This window comes from Pan paniscus, chromosome 8 (assembly GCF_029289425.2).
Source record: "Pan paniscus chromosome 8, NHGRI_mPanPan1-v2.0_pri, whole genome shotgun sequence".
Lineage (NCBI taxonomy): Eukaryota > Metazoa > Chordata > Mammalia > Primates > Hominidae > Pan > Pan paniscus.
In genome coordinates, this window is record NC_073257.2 from 86,564,769 (window position 1) to 86,586,867 (window position 22,099).

At 36.6% G+C, this 22,099-nt stretch overlaps 1 protein-coding gene and 1 pseudogene across 11 annotated transcripts in view; one reads left to right on the forward strand and one right to left on the reverse strand.

Moving 5' to 3' along the window:
- Positions 1–22,099, forward strand: part of ADK (adenosine kinase) — a 563,972-nt gene that overhangs the window by 263,914 nt on the left and 277,959 nt on the right. The window lies entirely within an intron of this gene.
- On the reverse strand, positions 8,519–13,568 carry LOC103785176 (ras-related protein Rab-5C-like; annotated as a pseudogene).

Consider the following 22,099-nt stretch of genomic DNA (forward strand, 5'->3'; position numbering starts at 1 on the left):
ATGAGCTGGGCATGGTGGTGCACACCTGTAATCCCAGCTACTCGGAGGCTGAAGCAGGAGAATTGCTTGAACCCTGGAGGCGGAGGTTGCGGTGAGCCAAGATTGCGCCATTGCACTCCAGCCTGGGTGACAAGAGTGAAACTGTCCCAAAAAAAAAAAAATTCAGCATACCATACTCAAACAGGTGTGCATTCATCCAGGCTTTGTTATTTCATTTATAGAACACAGGCAGAGCAGATTTAACATAACTCTTAAGGGCTCTAGGATTTTTAGAATGGTAAATGAGCATTGACTTCAACTGAAAGTCACCAGCTGCATTAGCCCCTAAAAAAAAAGAGTCGTCCTATCCTTTGAAGCTTCGAAGCCAAGCATTTACTTCTTTTTAGCTGTAAAAGTCTTCAATGGCATCTTCTGCCAGTAGAAGACTCTTTTGTCTATGTTGAAAACCTGTTGTTCAGTGCAGCCACCTTCATCAATGATGTTGGCAAGATCTGGGTAACTCTTCAGCACCTGCTATTTTACCTTGCACTTTTATGATATGGAGATTGCTTCTTTCTTTCAACCTCACAAATTAGCCTCTCTTAGCTTCAGACTTTTCTTGCACAGCATCCTCACCTCTCAGCTTTAACAGAATTGGAAAGAGTTAAGGTTGTGCTCGGGATTAAGCTTTGACCTAAGAGAATGCTGTGCTGGTTTGATGTTCTATACAGACCACTAAAACTTTCTCCATGTGAGCAATAAGCTTATTTCACTCTCTTATTCATGCGTTCACTGGAGTAGCACTTTTAATTTTCTTCAAGAACTTTTTCTTTGCATTGAGAACTTGCCTGTTTGTTGTGAGAGGTCAAACTTTCAGCCTGTCTCACCTTTCGATATGCCTTCCTCACTAAACTCAATCATTTCTAGCTTTTGACTTAAAGTGAGAGACATGCAACTCCTCCTTTCACTTGAACACTTAGAGACCATTGTAGGATTATTAATTGGCCTAATGTCACTATTGTTGTGTCTCAAGAAATAGGGAGGCCTTAGGAGAGGTAGAGAGATGGGGTAATGGCCAGCTGGTAGAGCAGTGAAAACACAGCATTTATCAGTTAAGTTCACCATCTTCTATGGGTGTGGTTTGTGGCATCCCAAAACAATTACAATAATAATATCATAGATCAGTGATCACTATAAAAGATATAAAAGTTTGAAATATTGAAAGAATTACCAAAATATGACAGAGATCCAAGCGAGCACATTCTGTTGGAAAATAATGACACCATACTCAAGGCAGGCTTGCCATAAACCTTCGATTTGTCAAAAAAAATAATAAAAAAAGGTATCTGTGAAGTGCAATAAAATAAGGTATGCTTATACCAAAACAGACTTAATTATGCTATTTCTTACCATTAGTGTTAGAATTCAGTTTCTAATGTTTTTCATTTTCCATATGTTATTGATGTTCAGTGAGTTACACAAATTATTTACTGTTGTTACTTCCACCTTAGTAGGGAGAATCTTTGATTTTTGCTGGATAAATTTTCAAACAAGAGTGTGATTATAGGCTGGGCGTGGTGGCTCACGCCTGTAATCCCAGCATTTTGGGAGGCCGAGGTGGGCAGATCACTTGAGGTCAGGAGTTCGAGACCAGCCTGGCCAACATGGTGAAACCCCTCTCTACTAAAAATACAAAAATTAGCCGGGTGTGGTGGCGCATGCCTGTAATCCCAGCACTTGAGAAGCTGAGGCAGGAGAATGGCTTGAACCTGGGAGGCAGAGGTTGCAGTCCTGCCTAGGTGACAGAGTGAGACTCCATCTCAAAAAAAAAGAAAAGAAAGAAAAGTGTGATTACAGAGATTCTATTTGTGTTTATTTTTAATTTCTCTAGAATTTGTTTTCTTCAATAAGTAAAATTCTAATACCAGTTTTTTTTTTGAGTAACACTGCGATTTTTATACAGAAAGACTTTCTCCAAATTGGAGAATATACTCTTTTATTCCTGTAATTTTTCTTAACTCTTATTTTTGGCAGCTACCAAAAGTAAAACTCTCTACCAAGACAGAGAAGAAATCTTTGGGAATATTAAGTAATGTTATTTTTCATTACACGGACTAACCTTTTTACTAAGAAGAATTGGGATAGTATTGGTTATGGGAGCTTAGGAGCCCTAAAGATAAAGATTGGAAGATTTTGTGTTGTGGACTTGTGGCACTGTAACAAAGTCTGGGAATTTTATGTGAGATTGGAAACCACACTATGTGCTAATTGCCTCAGAATGGTAAGAAAATAAGCATATGTATAGCATTTAGTTGTTAAGACAGTAGGCACTTATGCAGAGCCCCAAATGAATTAACAAATCATCTACTGAAATATTTTCACTTCTGTTTACTTTATGTATTTTAGACCAATCAGCAGTTGCTTGAGAAAATGAAATGTTTACTAAATCTCTTTAATAAACATGTTTAAGAGAGGAAAAACTTATAAACATTCGGATGGCAGTGTACATTTTTAAGTGCTAGTTGTCATATCTTTGAAATTGTATGTAAACTGGACATAAACAATCAAGTGTCTACAGAATGGTATCTGTCTTCCAACATATTTACTGAAGATATTATAGAATCTTTATAGTTTAATATGATTTACCCCACATGTTCTGTTGTTGCTATCTTTTCAGATAAAGTTGAATTTAATCTTTCTTATCAGCTTTTATTGAGGTATTTATGAACCATTGAGTTCACCCACTTAAAAAATATCATTCAGTGGCTGTTAGTGTATTTACAGAGTTCTGCTACCATCACTGTAATCTAATGTTAGAACATTCACATCACCACAGAAGGAAATGTTATACCCATCAGTAGTAATGCTCCATACCCCCTGGATTTAATCTTATATCCACATCTCTCATAATAGTTTCAGTGGTATCTAGTTATTATGACTACAAATGATGCAGTTGTTCCTGATTACACAAATAATGTATTTATGTCTTTATTGTTGGCATGTAATAGAAGACATAATAAGTCTGCTTTGATCTCTTGCTCTTACCTATTTCTCTATTGCAAGTGTTATAAAGAGTCTTTTAAGCTTTTGCTCATATATATAAATATATACATACATTTATATATACACACACATACATATATATATGTATATACACACACACACACACACATATATGTAATGCTACCGTGTTTGAGGGTCATGAGGGTCAGTTCTTTGAAATACCAGTTTTTTTCTGATTTGGGTGGATGACATGGTACGTGAAGCTTAAAAAAAAATTTGGTAAATTGGTATGAAAAAATGAGAGGACAACGTTTTTCCTTTCTGGTACTTAGCAGGAAGGCAAGTTCTTGTATGAACCCATATTTCCTGTTACCCATTTTCAGACCAATATTGGTTTCTCATCTATATAATAGGGATCTTTTGACTCTAACCTCTTAAATCTATCATGTGTTTTCTTTCTTCACCTTGGAAATAGCTTCTTGAAGCCCCAGACTTCTAGAGCACATTCATATTAACTAACATTGTCCTGGTTTACTAGTTAGGGATATTAGTAAATCCTAAATAGTTGAAGACGTTCTGAAAGATATATTGCTGCTTTTTAAAAATTTACTTATCTTGTTCTCTATACAGATTTCTGGCACAAGGTTGGTTTTTGTTTTTGTTTCTGTTTTTTTTTTTGTCAATTGTGGTAAGTCCATGGATGCTTTTCTCTATAACTTTCCCATTTTCCCTTATCACACCCTCACTGCAAACATCTAATTTCTGTCCAGTCTCTCAACTCTTTTCAGCTCTGCTGTCCTAACTAATCATTTTTTGTATTCATCTTTCAAAGTATTTGTTTCTGTCTTCATTCTATAAGTAACAAGATTATTTAAGGTTATTTTGTATTACAGAAATAGTAAAAATCAAATCAAATATCAAATGTAGAATAGTCCACCAAAAATATTTTATTTCATCTTTTCCAGAGAGGTACACATATAATAAAGTAAATGAGCATTATATATTTTATTATTAATCCTCAATAATATATTTTTCACAGGTATGTTGCTTCTTGTAAGTTTACCTTTTTTAATGTGAAAACTACAATAAACTAAATTAAATTTTAAAAATATTTTACTTACTAAAGTCAACTGATGTTTTCCTGGTACATTGATAGGCTTCTTGTGGTAGTTTTTAATCATTTGCAAGTTTTGAGCCCATTTCTAAAACTTTTCTCATTGTAAATATGTATTTCCTTTCTTATATTAACTGAGAATTTGTTTTTATAAAAATAAAGTGGGGAATCAGACTCAAGGTGAAATGTTGTAGACTTAGTGCCAGCAATAAGCAGAATTATTTAAAATCATTCAAATATCTTTAATTCCTTTGTTGTCTTTTTCAAAAACTGTACATTTTAACTACATTAATATAACGGAAGACTTTTTAAGGCTTAGTTTTCTTTTATAGATATTCCCTAATTTCATTTTTATTTCAGTCTGTCAGGGTTGTGATTGTGATGTTTTAAGGTAAACTGTAGTGTTTTCACATCCTCAGATGAACTGAATTGGGACAATACTTTGTAGGAAGTTTTTTAATATAGTATGTAGACACATTGGTAAAAACCAGTATGTCCACTGGCTTATTAGTTTCACAGATGCTTCCATAATTCTTAGTGTACTCTTGGGTATTTTAAATTATCATGTCCTGACAGCAATCCTGAAACATGCCAGTCTTTTAAAGCCTTATTTCTGAGAACTAAAGCAAGGCATCAGCGAACCATATCTGACATGCCATGTTAATTTCCATAACTATCATTTCTGGGAGGTGGTAGGATTTCTAAGGCACGGAGAATCTCAGTAAATATACTTTTAAAAAAAAAAAGCAAAATATCTGTTTTATTACTGGGTTTCCATTCACGAGCCCTGACTGCTTCATTCCCACTTAAATAATTTCAAAAATAGTGATAAGCATATTTTTTCTCTTATAGATTATTAAATATTTACTCACATGCACAATATATCAAAACATATTTTGAATTCTATATTCTTAGTGTTGGGTGTTCATGTTGTGAATGAAAACCTCATTCTGTTATCTCATAGCATATTTATATATACAAATAATTTTTGCCTTAAGTAGGAAAGAAACAGCTAAAAGATACATAGGTTATTTTGCTTTTTAAAATTTTAGCAAATTATTCTGTGAATCTTTTGTGTGTTTGGGGCTGTTTGTAGAGGAAAATTTCATCAAGCAACATTTTGGGAACATTGGCCTTTTGTACTCTTTCCTAAATAAACAGAAACTTGTACTCCCCAAAATAAAATGTTTCGTTGTATATTGTTACCTGCAAGTTATTGATAATGGAAGGAACACCTTTTCAATCCTTAGTCCCCTTTCCCCCAACACAGCTTTTAGATTGTAGATAAACTTCCCAGCTCAGTAATTAACTGAGCTCAGTCATTGCACCCTGTATCATGTGATTTTTTTTTCCAGTGGAATACATTATTAGAGCACTTACACAGCCAGTCTAGCTGCAGCAGCCCAGGCGGCAACAGCAGTGCCATTTTTCACAAAGAAAATGTTGAACAGGAGCCAAATGTTTGGTGGCAGTCTGTTGCTAGGAAATCAAGGTCCTGAGGCGATTAATGACAAAGCAAGCAATAACAAGAAGGCAGAATTACAGATTTAAAAGAGAAAAAAGTGGTTGGTGTTATAATTACCCAAAGAAATCCGCACTCATTAAATTGGCTGTTTTTATGATTGACTTTAATTGGAGGTTAGCTCAGATATTTAGCTCCTTTCCCACCCCTTTAAACACACACAGGCACATAATCTGTAGAACTGCAGACTTGTTTTTCTAAGCATTGAGAGGAGCTTGCCCTGTAATTTGATCCCCACTGACAGATGCATTTTCTATGCTGCCATTTTGAATTAACCTATTGTAGAACAATTTTCTTCAGCCCTGTTGAATAAAACATCCAGTCTGATTACCTCCGATGGATTTGATAGAGTAAAAGAATGTACTTCTCATTGAAGTAGATTGTTTGCATGGACTCTACTGATTTTGAACTCTGCCAGTAAGCACAATCATTTGTAATAAATTTTCAAAGAAATTTGTGAGGAAAAGGTAATGAGAGTCACCCTTTTATAGTTTAATGTTTGGGCACCTCCATCAAAATAATATAATTCTTATAAGACAGTGTTATTTTTCCAGTAAGCTTTTCACGTGGTTTTAGAAAAAATTTCTGAATCTTCATTTGGACTATTCATATATTTAGGAATAGAGTCTTGTATTTACACTCTAAAATGACCATTCTTCCTCCCCAACAACAGTATTTTAGTGCAAGACTCAATATGCAAAGCACTCTATTGCAAAAATATTTTTGGTATGTACAATATTTAAAGTGATTTTAAGATTGGCCTATTTCAGTCTTTGAAGTATTTCCCCCCCCCAAAAATCCCTTATTTAAATTTTTTAGGGTGTGATAAAGCATATTACTAGAAAAGCATCAATCGGTCTTTCAGGTACAATACCAGAGGAACCATCACAGTTTATTTACCTTTCAGAAGCTTTAAAAATAAAGTTACATGATGCCTCTGCTCTCCAGATTTCTAATCAAACCCTGGAACAAAAGAGCCAAGCACATTCTATCTGACAATGCACACACTGCTAATCAGATGCCAATGCCAAGCTGTCTGCTTTGTTAAATACTTAGCTTCCTAGAGGCAGGAAGACAGCTGCTATAAGTATGATGAAATTTTGTAGTTCAATCTATTTTTGCTACCCTTGGGCTACCAAGATACTGTTAATTTAGACCACCCCCAATTGGTACATTTTAGGGAGTTTTTTAAAGAGTTTGTAATTAAAATGATAAAACATCGTTATTACATTGAAGACCTTCTGTAAGTTTTACATTTGGCAGATACCTACTGAGATAACCCCAGCATGTAATTTACAATGATGTAATGGTTGTAATTGCATTTTAGAAAAAAAGAACTATAGGAGGCAAGTGCTTCCATTAGAAGAGTTTTTAAATCTGCTTCTGTTTCATTTAAATCTACTTCTATCCCCAAATTACTTACTTATAATTGACTATAGCAGCTATAAACCTTAAGATGCTATCTGAATATTTTTAAAAAGTTATCACCCCAGACACTGCCACCAGGGGGAGGAAGCTAAAATCTTAAAGTTCTTAACTGATGATGATACTGCCAGTAGGTGGATTATATTGCTTAGCCCTACATAGTTAACTACTTCCTCCAGATAATACCGCCTTTTGGGACATGATTCTCACAACCTGTAATATGTGATACCTGTAGACTTAGCACACTATTAATTGTAAATAAAATGGAAACTTTCGTACTCTGGTGGTTGGGGTCAGGAAGGGGAAAGAGGAAGTACAAATAAGCAACCTGGACATTTTTATTGTTTTTCTCTTATCTGTTAGTCTACTCGAAGAGCTATCCTTGAAAGTGAGTGCTTTAGATCTATGAAACTGGGCAGCTATCATAGCACATCTATTAAGATCTAATAATCACATAATTAATGTAGCAAAATGAATAGACTGTAAGGTAGTTTTCTATTTTTTGTTACTACACTGTGGTTTTGTTTTTAATAAATAGTTTTGGCTTTATTTTAAACAATTAAAAATTCAAAATATTTTTATGACCAAAGCTTGTAGGTTCTATCCCTGGAAAATATTTTATAAATGCAGAAAATAGTTGCTTAGGATTGGAATCCAGCTCTGTTTACCATGAACAACTTAAAAGTTGATCTCATAATCTTGCATGTTGTGGAATAATACCATGAAAAAGTTAATTAAAGAATTTAGATGTTTGTTCTCCTGTCTAGAACTCAATAACTTTTAAGTAATAACTCTCCCTACAGTTTAACTGTTAAACAGTAACTCTTCTGACAGTTTTAGGTTTTATTCTGTGAAGACTCATGATTTTTAATTTTTGCATCTTAATTTTTCAGTTATTTCAGGTATTGAAATTACAAACGATGGGAAAGAAAAGTGGTTGACTAAAAAGGGGATACAAAAGGCAATTTTTAGGGCGATGTACTGTTCTGTATGGTACTGTGGTGGTGGATACATGATACTATGCATTTGTTAAAGCCCAAAGAACTGTACATCACAAAGGGTTAATTTTAATGTATGCAGGTTTTTTAAATGTTAGGGATTTCAGGATAGAATGCAAGCTGTAACAAATGAATCTAATTGTATTACAAATGTATGGCATAACTTCACTGAATGGGTGGGGGAAAAGGAGCTGACCTAAGTAACTTTGGAAAATGGTGTTTTGATTGGACAATGTAAAGCTAAAGACTAAGGAACACTATAGAAACACTCTATTCTAGTTGGTAAATTTGTTTCTCATAACGGTATGGGTTAACAGTTCTGAACCTCTTTACATGTATCCTGGGGTGGAACAAATAAGTAAATGGATGATGAATGGTGGAAGCTAGGTTTCTCACTGTCAGGAAGGGATGTTACAGATAAATAAACAAGAGGGGAGAGCCAGAATGAAACCTGTGGTACTGGATTAGAGTTGGAGATATAAGTATTTACTCATGTTTAGCTTAATATATGCAGATGGATAGATGCAGAAATAATTATAGATGCATGTGTATATGTGGATTAGTATACATGCATATGTTTCCTAGCTGTGTTTACTGAGAAGGCCTAGAAGCAGTGATATCCCAGTAGCCACAAACACATCTAACGCTCACATCCTGGTTTGTAAATCCTATTCTCCAATAAAAGGATCCAGGACTCCTTTTAAATATGACTGATTCTGGGGCTGGTGATGGGAAAATACAACATAAGCATGGAATATCTTGTAGTGCCAGAAGGCAAGAGATTTCTTAAAAATAATAAAGATTAAGCATGCCAAAAGGGACACATGAGCCAATGTGAAAGAACTCCGAGTGGCCATAGCTGGAATAATTAGAGCAACAAAATAAAACATGTAGCATTGGATTAAGTATAAATTATTGAGTAAATATACATGAGTTCACAGTGTTATGTATAAATTGTATAAATAAGTAAATGGAGGAGAAGAGATAAATCTCCCTGACAGAAGAATTCCAAATAACATATTGCCCCCTCCAGAAGGGGGATCCTACTTCCCTTCTCCTTGAGAGTATGAGCTGGATTGAGTGAGTCATATCCAAAAATTGAGTTTGGAAGACAGCGAAATACTGACTTGACTATTTCCATTGGAGAAAGCTGGTAAACAACTATGTTAACTAAGTGATCAAGGTTAACATCACAAATGGGAAGTCATGTTGATGTGAAGAGGTGGAAACTTCATCTCTCTGATATTCTTTCCCTAAACCTGTAGCCTCAATCTAATCATTAGGAAAACATCAGACAAATCCCAACTGATGGACATTCTACCACACAAGTTGAGCATTCCTGAAAACTGTCAAGGTTGTGAACAATGAAGAAAGACTATGAACATCTCACTGACAAGAAGAGACTACAGAGTCATGACAACTAAATGTTACATAGTTTCCTGGATCAGGTCCAGAATAGAAATAGGATATTAGTGTAAAAACTGGTGAAATCTAAATAAAGTCTTGACTTTAGTCAATAATCCACCAACATTGGTTTCTTGGTTTGGACAAATGTACCACAGTAATGTAAGATGCTAAGATAGTGACATTAGAACAAATTGGATGAGGGGTACATAGGAAGTCTGTATATTAAACTTGCAATTTTTCTGTATATCTGAGTTCCCAAATATAAAATAAATTTATTTGAGGTTGATCAATGGGCTGACTATATTGACAAGATACTGATAGGTTACATGTTGAAGAAAACATACAATATAAAATAGAGAAAAAGTCAGTTCCATCCCTTCCCACTCCCCCTTTACCTACCTGCTCCCCAGTACTCATCATTGGGATTTAGTCAGAACAGGGTTTAGTGCCAGAGGTCAGGGTGACTGAGGGTGGAGGAGTTGTGAGCAATGGGTTCATGGCTGTCACAATAATGCTGTGGCAATTCTATGGTTTCCCAGCTGGGAGTTAGGAGTGGGGAGGGGGCTGCAGCCTGACGACAGCCAGCTGAAGGAAGAGCTACCTCTCCCTTCCCTAGCTGCTCATCACCTGAACCCAAGACCACGTCAAACAAGATATGGATGTGGATGCTCTTGCTGAGTCTGTTCCGCAAGAGGGAAAGAAAGGGTAGCTGCTCCAAACACGCCGTCCTCATATACAAGGGTGAGGGGAACAGAAGCATGTGGCTGCTACCAGCAAAGGAAAAGTAGGAGAGCAATAGAAAGGGGAGGAAATGGGAAGAGCAGAAAATCAATATTATTTAAAAAGTGACCTAAGACTTAAAATTGAATTAGTATTTGTACAGAAAGATGCAGGTGGAATAACTCACTCTGGCCCATGATCAAAATTATATGGAGAAATCATGGTGGGCCCCTTCCCCTGTCCCCAGTGGTGGCCCCAGTTGCTGAGTGCGATTAGTTAGAATGGATTCCAGTCTAGTCGTTCAGGCAGAGGAAGTAGTTGCAGTGGGCAAGCAAGAGGGGCTCAGTTGCTGCAGCGCACTGGCTCTTGCTGGCTGGGTGGTTCTCCTGGAGGTCCGTACCTCAGTTTTGGCCTGGAGCACCAGGTGCACTCTGGGGCTTATTAGGAATCTTCTTAGCTCTCGCCGTGTAAACTTCATTCACGTTCATTGCAGTCTTTACTGATGTCTCCACAGTCAACTGTCGTCGTCTGCATAGTCCTGTGCTTCGTGGAATTCTAGGGCTTTCTTGGTGGCCAGGTCTGCCTTGTTACCCACAAGTACAGTGACAATGTTGGGGCTGGCCTGCCTCTCTAGCTCCTTCACCCATTTCTTGGCTGGTGCAAATGTATCTTTTTTGGTGATTTCATAGTACGTGGGGGCTGGGCCATGATACCGCTCCTGTCCAGCGCTGCCCCAGATCTCAAACTTGACTATTGTGTCGTCTAAGCAGACAGTCTGTGTAAGGAAGGCTGCTCTGATTATGCTCTCCTGGTACTCTTGAAATTGTCCCTTGACAAAGTAGAGGAGAAGGCTGGATTTGGCCACCATAGACTCATTGTTCCCAGTGGCTGGTCCACTAGGTCGTGTGCTGTGCCTTGCCGACCCGCCACTACCCGTCCAGCTGTCGTGATACCAGAGAGCATGGGGACGGGAGCCATTGCTATGCAAAGAGGCACTTAGTTGGGAAGGGGGTCTCCAAAATGACGCAAGGGCAGTAGTATTACTTGGGGCTGGGGCTCACACAGGCTCCGCTTCTCTCCCCCCACCCCTGGTGGTATCTCCATATAAAAATTTTACTTAAACACAGAGACCATATATGTACTTAAACACTTGTCTAAAGAAATAAAATATGGCCGGGCATGGTGGCTCATGCCTGTAATCCCAGCACAGAGGCCGAGGCAGGAGGATCACCTGAGGTCAGGAGTTCATGACCAGCCTGACCAACATGGAGAAACCCTGCCTCTACTAAAAATACAAAATTAGCCGGGCATGGCAGCACATGCCTGTAATCCCAGCTACTCAGGAGGCTGAGGCAGGAGAATTGCTTGAACCTGGGAGGTGGAGGTTGCAGTGAGCCAAGATCCCCGCCACTGCACTCCAGCCTGGGCAACAAGAGCAAAACTCCGTCTCAAAAAAAAAATTCCCCTGCCTCTCTCCACCCCAGAGGGTAACCATTATCCTAAATTTTATTATTATTATTCACATGCTTTTCTTTATAGGATAGCCATACATGTATCACTAACTGTTCTACCATATCTCATAACCTCTTATATAGTTTCCCTTTTTTGTCATATTTGCTATGTTCTGGATAATTTCTTCAGATCTATCTTCCGATATTGGTAATTGTATCTTCAGCAGTGTCTCATATTCTGTTTTACCTGACATTGAATTTTATGTAATAATCATTACTTCCATTTTCATTTCTTCCCCTGAAATCAGTTTACTTTATCATTTTGATAAACTCATTTCATTCTCATATATACAATCCTCTTGTTTATTTAAATATATTAAACTTATTTTCTATTTTGTGCCTAGCCTAATATTTAAAGCTTATGCAGTTCTGATTTTGCTGTCTGTTGCTTCTGCTGGCTGTTACTCAAACTGCCTTATTTTCCTGTGTGTTAGCTTGTATTCATTATTTGTGGTGATTTCTGAGACTGAGATGAAGATACGTTTCCAAAGAGAGTATTTACATTTGAATCTGCCAAAAGCCTGGGGATACTGTCAACCTGGGAACACATTCAAATAAATGTTGGGCTTAAAGTTTTGTGGGCTGCATAGGTAACATGAGTTCCAGATCCATAAACCTTCATGAGGGTGGGCTTGTGGTTAAATTTTCAGGGAAGATGTATTTACCTGCACCCAGCATCAAGTTTGAAAGAGGTTAATTTCCTTGTTTATTCCTTCTGTAGGGTAGACATCATTCTATTCAACTCTTACACTAAACATGTATGTAGCTCTTTAGGATCCCAACTTTATGTGGAGAGTCTAATTAGACTTCGTATCGTTAATGTACCCTAGAATTTATCCCCTAAACCTTGGGTTCAGTAGTGTCCTGGTAAATATTTTAAAACTGGATGTCCAGGGCAAAAAAAAAAAATCCTAATTTCTCACGTTTTTCTATTTCACACTATGGCAGATTTCACGATACCAGCCTGAAGTCATTGAACGTGGAGTTGGGAAAAGATATGTACAGTTAGCGTTCTCGAGTCAACTCCAGTGTATCACTGCCAGTTCTGTACATGGCTGTGAAAACTGAAGCTCAATGCACAGGGCTTGGCATATCCCTCAGAATGAAAGAATCTGAGTGTTTGCCTACCCCTCTGGATTTCCATTTTTACTTTGTTTTAACCTTTTGAGTATTCTGTGTCAACTCAGCAATATACTTCAAAAAAAGATTCTTTTGTTTTCTTTTTATTTTAACCCAGCATTTGTTGTTGTTTTTAGCAAAAGTCCTGTGTTAGGGTATCTATTTAGTCAGAAATAGAAGTCTCTGTGCTTGTTTGTAAGTATAATGTATTATTTTTCTTTTTGGGGAAATATAGAAAGAAATAGAAGTCTCTGTTCTTGTTTGTAAATTTAATGTATTTTTCTTTTTTGAGAAATAGAGAAAAGTACAGAGAATATTAAAACACCCATAATCCTATCATATATGTTCATTTTATGTGCATGTATGTCTCTATACATTTTTATATAATTTGCATTATATCTACTATTTCACTATATGATTTTTGTTAATATATAATGAATGTTTGCTCATGCCATTAACTATTCCTTTAAAACAGCCCCCATTATATATGAGAGTAAACATAAAATGCTGCACACATAGGAGTTAGTATAATTCAGAAATTTAGTCTGTATTGCATTTGGAAATAATTTTGTGAAGGTTATTCATGCAGCATTATTAATAATTGCAAAATATTGGAAACCATATAAATGACCAGTTCTAGAAGATTGGTTGAATATACTCTGGAACATACAATAGACTACTATGTTTATAAAAGCTATCTGTTTTTATAAATATATGGAGTAATTTCCAGGAAATATTACATGAAACAAAAAGCAGAAACAAATACCCATAGTGCTACTTGTCATACAAGAAAAAGGGAGAATTAAAGAATGTGTATGTTCAGGAAGGATAAAGCAGAAAACAATAAAATTAGTTACAAGAGGTAGAAGGGAGAGTGAGGTGGAAGGGATGTGGGAGGGAGTGAGACTTGGATATTGGGGTATACTTTCTTGGCATAGTTTCAACTTTTGAAAGCATGTTAATGTCCAACATATTCCAACAGTTAAATAAAAATGATATCACTGGGACAGGGACCTAAAATTGTAAACAAACAAGTGAACTTAATTCATTTTTTTTTCTTATTTTTTTTATTATTATACTTTAAGTTCTGGGATACATGTGCAGAATGTACAGGTTTGTTACATAGGTATACATGTGCCATGGTGGTTTGCTGCACCCATCAACTATCACCTACATTAGGTATTTCACCTAATGCTATCCCTCCCCTAACCCCCCAAGCCTCAACAGGCCCCTGTGTGTTATGTTCCCTTCCCTGTGTCCATGTGTTCTCATTGATAAACTTAATTTTAAAGTAAAATGAATACTATATCCATACTGAAGGGGGATAAAGAAGAAAGAAATGAAGGAAGAAGGGAGGACTAATTTATGAACACCAGATTCAACTATATGTCCTTAGCTTGGGGTGGGTGGGAGAGAAATGAAGAATTGCAAACAAATCCTGAACTCACTTTTGTAGGTTTATTTTATTTTATTTTATTTTTTTGAGGTGGAGTCTGGCTCTGTCGCCCAGGTTGGAGTGCAGTGGCGTGATCTCGGCTCACTGCAAGCTCCACCTCCTGGGTTCACGCCATTCTCCTGCCTCAGCTTCCCGAGTAGCTGGGACTATAGGTGCCCACCACCACGCCTGGCTAATTTTTTGTATTTTTAGTAGAGACGGGGTTTCACCGTGTTAGCCAGGATGGTCTCGATCTCCTGACCTTGTGATCCACCTGCCTTGGCTTCCCAAAGTGCTGGGATTACAGGTGTGAGCCACCGTGCCCGGCCTATAGGTTTATTTTAATGGTATGGGCAAACTAAATCAGAGACTATTTTGAGCAAATGAGTGAGCCTGGGTTCTCACTGTGGAAGAAGGGACAAACATATAGACAGGAGGAAGACAGGTAAGAATTCTGTGTAGAGGAATTGGATTGGAGGTGTCTGTGTACATATGGACATTTCTGTGTGTGTATGTATCTGTTGATGTGTGTGCATGTATTTTTGTATATGTATATGTATGTGTGTGTGTGTGTGTGTGTGAAGAGACATTCATATATTTCTTAGCTCTATTGCTGAAAGAGCAAAGGAGCGAAGTCACAATAGTAGTGACACACGTAGCGTTATTTCCCACTGTTAGTTTCCTAAGGCTGCTGTAATAAATTACCGTAAACTTACAGGAATTTATTCTTTCATAGTTCAGGCAGCCAGAGCTCCAAACCGAAGGTGTTTGTGGGGTTGGTTCCTTCTTGGGGAGGCAGAGGGAGAACCTATCCATACCTCTCTCCTAGCTTCTGGTGGTTGTGCATAATCCTTGGAGCTTGATGGTTTGTGACGTTATAACTTCAATTCCTGCCTTCATTGTCATATGACATTCACCCTATGTTTACCTGTCCAAATTTTACTCTTTTTATCAGAGTAATCCACTCATTAGGGCCCACTCTAATTCACTGTGACTTTATCTTAACTTCAAAGGCCCTGTTTCTAAATAAGCTCACATTCACAGGGTTAGTACCTGATTATGACTTTTTGAGGAGCACAGTTCAGTCCCTAATGCCTACTAAAACTAAAGCTCTTCACTCAAATTACTGGCTTCAGTCTGGGGCAGGGTAGGTACAAGATGAACCTAGAACATGTTGTAATGCCAAAAAGTAAGGAAATGCTAAAAAGTAAGATAAGTTGTTTGTTAAGTATACAGAATCTAGCTTGAAGAGTTCCCCACTGGTCAAATCTAGGACAATTTGAGCATCAAATAATTAAATACAGTAATGAATTATAAGCTGTTGGAAATAAAGAACTTTATAAGACCATTCCAATCACTAGTGGGTGGATGGATAGAAAATGAAGATATTTTACTTACAGTGGCATGCTGAAAGTTGACCAGCAAATGTGGAGGTTGTGCTAGAGTTGGGAAAAAACAAAACAAGGAAACCTCATTTTGCAGTCATCATGTTAAAGATTAGATCAGGCAAAAATCATCAATGGTTGTAACATCTAAGAGGACAGACATGTTGATGAAGAACAGAATATTTACATGGTCTTGAAATGTTGTATGGGAGAAGAGAAAAACAGCAACAATGCAGTGGAGAAATCAGACAACACATTGACAGGGTGATCACAAGTATCACCTCCAGTGAGAGTCAAATGAACATTGTTTGCCTCCTTATGTGTTTATCTGTCCCTGAGAAGTACACAACATCATCTATGCAGTTTCTGGCCCAGAATGCGTCTCAACTCAATCACAAGAGAATATTATGCATACATACAGAAAAAGAAAGAATACAACTGAACATAGATGATAAAGAAAATGAGGTAAAAATGTGGCAACAGATGAAAATGGATAAAGGTATTTTCTGTGTTTTTATTTTTGGAACTTTTTGTACATTGAAATGATTGCCAATGGAAAAGTTTAGATAAATTGTCCTAAAGTTACAGAGAACTTGCAGGGAAAAACATCTTAAAGTAGACTAATAGTGGAGAGTCATAAAAGACACTTAGCAAATCTTCTTAGTTGAATATTATTCAAACTATTCAATCAGGGAACTGATTTTGTGCTAATTATGAAATGCATTATTGCATTGACTTTATGTCTCTTACAACATTAAATTATGTTACCTAGGATCAATTTGAGATTCAACACGATAGTAGTTTAATACAGTGAAGTTATAACTTGCAACAAACTATCCCAATTTTAAGAATTAATTCTGAGCAATTTTTATATGCATGAAAAAGATGGTTAGAATTATTTGCAGACACTTGCATATTCTTTAGTCAAGTGGTCTTATTACCATAATTCATATCTGTTGTGGGAGTAGGGAAGAAAGAGATTTTAAAAATATCTATCAGTTCTTTCAATCAAGTTAGGTATAATATTAATAGACTTTGAGCTAAGAAAGTTTTCATGACCAGAAGAGGAGCAGGAACTGTCTAACATAGAAAATGTTTATGGTATACCATAATCAGTTATACAAATATAAAAGGAAAAAATGTTTGACTAGTGATACTCTCAAACTTGGATATCCAGAAGAGTGATTCTATCAGTACACTAAAAGCAAATTCATCTATCAGGAGCTTTCATGTTTTCATTCAACAAATATTTATCCAGTGCCTATTATATACCAGATAGTGTTATACTGTGAATCGGGAGCATATGTTAAAATAGACAATATAGTAGACATTATTCTCTAAAATTATTAACAATAATAGCTAATACTCATATGATACTTACTCTGGGCCACATACCATTCTAAGATCTTTACATATAGTAATTCCTTTACCTCAAACAACCTTATTAGATTGGTACTATTATTACCTCTATTTTATTGATGAAGAAACAGAGGCACAGAGGTGTTAACTTTCTCCAGGTTTCACAGCTAAAAGTAGCAGACCCAGGATTTTGAATCCATCAGACTGGCTTGTGTCCAAGCTTTTTTTAATTAATTTTTTTTATTTTGACATAATTTGTAGATTCACATGCAGTTGTAATATAATAAAGAGAGATCTCATGTACTTTTTACTCAGTTTCTCTTGAGGTAACTTCTTGCAAAACTATAGAACCATATCATAACCATCATATTGACACTGATATAGTCAAGGCTCCAAATATATCTGTCACCACAATGATCCTTCATGTTGCCCACCCACTTCCCTCTGTTCACCTATTGAAAGACATCTTGGTTGTTTCCAGTTTGGAGCTATTACAGATAAAGCTGCTGTGAATATTTGCACATAAGTTTTTGTATGAACACCAATTTTTGGCTGGGCGTAATGGCTCACATCTGTAATCCCAGCATTTTAGGAGGCCGAGATGAGAGAATTGCTTGAGGCCAGAAGTTCATGACCAGCCTGGTCAACGTAGCAAGACCCCATCTCATTTTATAAAAATAAAAAATTATTTTTTAAAAGGAACATCAATTTTCATTACTTTAGACTGCCTCTAAGCTTTTAATTCTTACATTCTACCACCTCTCGATATATAGTAGGGAATAAATAGTAGAGAATGACTTGATGGTTAAGTTGACATTCAGAAGAGGCCTGAAGGAAGTGAAGAAAAAAGCCATACAGCTGTTTGGGGAAAGCACATTTCAAGCAGAGGGAACAAGCACAGAGGCCTTGAGAAGGAAATATGCCTAGAGTGTTTGAGACAGAGCAAGGCGGCTGGAAGGAGATGAGTTCTACAAGGCAGCTATGAGCCAGGTCTATAAGATGTGGCTGCTATGTAGAAAATAGATGGTGGTTGGGCAAGTGTTGAAGCATGAGGAACTATTAAGAGGCTGCCCATGTGAGAGATGATGGTAGCTTAGACTTATGGTGGAAGTGTTAAAGATGGTTCAGATTCTAGATATGTTTTGAAGAAGAGCTCACAAAAATTTTTCTGATGGGCTGACAGTTGGATATGAGAAAAGGAAAGGAGGCGAGAATGATTCCATTTACCAGGTTCCAAGAGAATGATTACAGAAACCAATAGATTGCCTTATTTATTTATAGTAGGAAATGTAGTTATCACATGGGCCCAAATGTTTGTGTCTGCTTAATCCGCATATCTGTTTCTTTAGGCAAACTTGCATTGGAATGTAATGGCGACTGCAGAATCAGGATAAGGGGACTTGAATAAATCAGTCTTTAAATGCATCTGAGGCCGGGCATGGTGGCTCACGCCTGTAATCCCAACACTTTGGGAGGCCGAGGTGGGCAGATCACTTGAGGTCAGGAGTTTGAGACCAGCATGCCCAACATGGTGAAATCTTATCTCCACTAAAACTACGAAAATTAGCCAGGCGTGGTAGCTGGCACCTGTAATCTCAGTTGCTCGGGAGGCTGAGGCACGATAATTGCTTGAAACTGGGAGGCGGAGGTTGCAGTGAGCCTAGATTGTGCCACTGTGCTCCAGCCTGGGCAACAGAGCAAGACTCTGTCTCCAATCAATCAATCAATCAGTAAGATACATTTCACTCCAGCCTGGACAACAGAGCAAGACTCTATCTCAGTCAATCAATAAGATACATTTATCTCTTTAGTAGGGACCTGAAAAAATTAAATTCCATAGACAAAAGGCTTCCTGAGCTCTTCTTTAATAAGTAGTGTTGGCCAGATGCAGTGGCTCATGCTTATAATTCCAGCACTTTAGGAGGCCAAGGCGGGAGGATCCCTGAGACCAAGAATTTAAGACGAGCCTGGTCAACATAACAAGTCCCTGTCTCTACCAAAATAATAATAATAATATTTAGACATGGTGGCTTGTGCCTGAGGTCCCAGCTACTCGAGACGCTGAGGTGGGAGGATCCCTTGAGCCCAGGAGGTCAAGCCTGCAGTGATCCATGGTTGCACCACTGCACTCCAGCCTGAGCAACAGAATTTTTATTTTTATTTAAAATAAAAGTAGCACAAACATTTGCTTTTGTTTCTCTTTCATAATGCACCAACACTACCCTAACCCCCAACATAATCCTTTTGTAGATTTGTTAATATATTCAGACAGGCCATATTCCATATCTGATCCTACTTAGTGGTTTGATGGTTGGCTAAAAGGCAGTATTAATATCTGTTATTTCCATGCTATTGAGGGATATCTCACATTGATCATCCTTGTATTGGCAATAGAAATAAATGGTGATAGTATTTTTTTCATTTAGATAAATTTAGCACTGCTGTTAGTATTATTGAAACTTAGTTTAGGAATGTATCATTTATCTATAATCATTTATTGCTGAAGTGAACCCTTCTTTAAATTTTCCTCTTCCAAATATTGATGTAGTTCTTTCTTTCTTCATCAGTTCCATGAATACAATTCAATTTTCTTCATGACACGCGATCATCATCTATAACGTCTGTTACTTATAGGACTATTCTATGAGTCTCTTCAAGTGTATACATGTATTTGCTTTTATTTTAAGTTACTCAAATTGTTATATATTTTGAGTACTTATATATACATTTTAATAATTTTACTAGACCTGGAGCTGGTGGTGTGTCATCTTCAACTTCCTTTTTAAATTCCTTCTAATTTCTTAGGGTGGGAAAAATCTAATTCAGTAGATTGAATTTTTAGAAAAGAGTAGATAAACTGATGTCTAAATATTTAGGTATTTGTCTATTCTGGAACCTTTTTGCTTCATGATTTTTCTTTTTTACTTTGCATTCCTGAGATTTCCTTTCATGAACTGGAAGGCTTTACTTTACTAAGTGACTCAGCAGTAGCTCTATGTATCTTTTAGTTGGAAATGCCTTTGGCTCTATGCATGCACACACTGCCCATTAATTAGCAAACCAACATAGAATCATCTGTTGATGACAAAATTACCAAAATGGATCATCCATAAGTGTTTATACTGCAAACAGTGTATCAGAAATGTCATAATCTCATTCATTAAGAAATTTACATACACACCAGATTTTAGAGTGCTCATTCATGATGAATGTCTACTTCCACACTGTTTGTTTGGAAACATTCAATAGCCAGTCTTGAATTTAAAAAATTTAATTGAATGCTTAAAGAATTACAAGTGTTCCTTTCCTTGGCTCTAATGCTAACCAAAGTGCTTTTCTAAACTGCTAAGAATGGACTGAAGATTCTGCTGAGGGCTGTAGATACTTATCTGCCTAATTGAGCCATCATTTGTTGACATGAAGAAAACCACGTGACCTACTTTAATGCATTTCTCAGTAGCAGCGGGAGGCTAGAATGTAGTTCATCCAACAGTAAAACTAGCAGCAGTATTATTAGACATGTGAAAATAGCATTGGTTATGGGATAATTTTTGTAAAGTAAGGATAGTAATATAAAGGTATATAGTCATGATATAAACAGTATAGAGTGATTTTTTTATTTTCAAAATTATTTGAATCCAATAATCATTTAAGTCAGTCATTCAGTAACTATTTACCAATGTTTACAGTTGCCAGCTATATTAAAGGAATTGTTGACTTGTCAAAGTTGATTCATATGAGAGTAACAGTGTTAAAATTTGAAACTGGTATGGATTGCTAAAACGAAGTACTTTGAGTACACAGGGAATTACTATGATCAAAACTATGCTGGATACGTTAATTTGACCATGTGTCTTTAAATTGGAGGTGAGGAAGATTAGTTACAGATACATTAATTAGAAAGGTGTTATATTAGTCTAGGTTGAGGCTGATATAAGTAAGAAAGTAGGAAAGGATGCAAAAGCCCTTGGAAATGAATATTTGTGTGTGGTGAAGTAAAATGAGGTAGAGGTTACCCTTTTACATGACTTGAGAGAATCATGGCTCATTTAGTAAATCCAGAGGGAGAAATGATTTTCTATATATATAATGAGTTTGGAATACAGGAAGAATGCCAAAAATAACATCTTAAGGAATTCTTCCTAAATAGTGAAGAAAGAAATTAGTATCAACAGAAGAGACAGAAAAGGATGGTTATGAAAGATAGGAGGTCATCGCTGTCTAAAATGACTGATGGATTTTGATTACACCACTGGTGATAGGAAAAAAATTATTAGAGAAAAGTGTAGTCTGAGAACTATTTGATCTTAGTCTGTAATGAATGAAATATAAAATTTGAGACTATTTGGAAAGTGTTTAACAAGTTTACACCCCCTTCCAGCAAATACAAAATTACAACAAATTTAAAGATGTTAATTGGTTTTTATTTGCAATTCTAAAATCGGACAACAACCTCATTCTATTAAATAGAATGAATATTCCAGTAAGCTGAGCAGAGGAAGTTGACTTTATAGACAGAAAAGGGCTGAGGAAAGCAAAAACAGAAAACAAAATGTGGATTGGTATTTCCAAAATTACTTTTCTTATAAAGGTTAAAGCAGAGGGGACTTCCTTATACCAGCTAAAACTGGTCTGTTTGGGGATCTGGCTATTATCTGTTTCTCCTGATTTCTTGGAAAGTAAGATAAACAACTATGTTTTAGCTTAGTGATGTGGAACTTCAGCTTGAGTGACTCCATTTTGGTTTGGTCTGGTGGGCCTAGTGCGGGAGCTTAGTCCAAACTAATGGGATCCTATACATTTTGTTTAACACTGCCAACATCCTGGTGCACGATCATCAGATTTCTCATTGAACAGGGAATGGACGACTTTGAATGTTGGAGAGCACCTGTCGTGAGTTGTTTATATATAATCTGTAAACTAGTTATGCACAGTAGCACTATATATGGGTCTATGTTGGACTAGAGGATAAAAAATAACTTGGCCTTCACCTCAGAGAGTTTAAGAATCACTATACCACCAGAAAGATGGTAGTAGTAGGCACATTACATCGAGTGAAGACTGTTGGGTGAGAGGGAAGGTTTGCTTAAAGATATAAGAGATTTGAGTTTGTATATTGTCT